The 1337-nt window shown below is 30.5% G+C and overlaps 1 long non-coding RNA gene across 1 annotated transcript; it reads right to left on the bottom strand.

Annotated features, from left to right (window-relative positions):
* Positions 72–665, bottom strand: LOC107605428. Its single transcript, XR_002349472.1, has 2 exons — positions 472–665; positions 72–382 (listed from the first exon to the last, which is right to left on the bottom strand). It is a non-coding gene; the product is annotated as an uncharacterized LOC107605428 (long non-coding RNA).

Here is a 1337-nt window from a genome sequence, read left to right as displayed (position 1 = left end):
TCAGTGACATAATTGCAAATATCTGGCAGAGTAAAAGAATTGCAAGCAATTTTGGTTCTTGAAAAACAATGAAAAACAGCAAACACATGACTAGGTTATGTGCTCCAAAACTCAATCACCAATTCACCATCTAACCTTCATTTTCTCCCCTTAAATTTCAAACACCACAAACTCAAAAGCACTCACTGTGGAAAACAACTTTTCAACTTGTGACCTTATGCAAACTTAACAACGATGTTAACTACCTCAGATCAGTGTCATCATCAAATCATCAGAAATTTGGTGTCAAAAACATCGTAATCATCAACTTACATACCTTATTCGGAGGGTAGCCCCTGTTTCCAGCATCAATAGCAACCAATTTGCTCTTATTTAGTATCCCCTGCAACCAACAGAAGAAAGTGAGAGAGAGAGAGAGAAAGAGAGAGACAGAGATCGAAAGTGAAAGAGAGACAGAGGGAGAGAGAGAACCGTGTGCGAAGCACTGGAGAAGCGGTGGCAAAGCTTCCTCGTCGACGGCGAACTCGACGCCAAGCAAGAGAGTGACGCCGGAGAAATGGGTTGAACTGACGGGAGACAATGGGGATTGAGAAAGGAGGAAGGGGAAATGGTTGTTTGGAGGATTGGGTGAGCGTTTCATTTTTGTTTTTTCTTTTAATATGCAGGAATAACTTGATCATTTTATTTATTTTGAACTAAATAAAATAAGGGTTATGATTGTTAGGTAACCAATAATTTTCTTCAACAACATGAATAATTATTAATTAAATTAAAATACATTACACTTTCAAATTATCCATCTAAATCTTAATATTAGAATAACCATCCGCACACCTACTGAAATGAACATCCAATATATCTATTGTTCACATTGTTTAGTATTTTTATTGTCTGCCTATACTTTTTCATAAAATAATGAGACATAATTAAGTCATGTACATCTTACACTAAACATAATTTTAAAATTTAATTAAATTTTAATCTCTTAATCTCAGTCTCCCTTCTAAATATAACCTAAGATTTCTTTTCTATTTTAATAAATAATTCACTTGATAAAATATTGTTTAGATTTTGGTTTAATTAAATATATTTTCTTTTGTTCTTCTTCGAATTTTATAATTTTATTGAGTGAGATTATCAAATATTTTTGTTAGACAATTTCATATCTTAATTTTATATTTTATTTTGTTGTTGTTTGTTTTCCAGCACTAATAAAGATGAATTACAGAAAAAAGTACAAATTTTCAATTTTTATTTTTAAAATTTGAAAAAATTCATTATTGTAGTTTTAAATTTAAATTTAATAAATAAATAAATTTAATTTTTTTTTCGAAAGC

Source organism: Arachis ipaensis, chromosome B06 (assembly GCF_000816755.2).
Source record: "Arachis ipaensis cultivar K30076 chromosome B06, Araip1.1, whole genome shotgun sequence".
NCBI lineage: Eukaryota > Viridiplantae > Streptophyta > Magnoliopsida > Fabales > Fabaceae > Arachis > Arachis ipaensis.
This window is presented reverse-complemented; position numbering and strand designations above follow the sequence as displayed.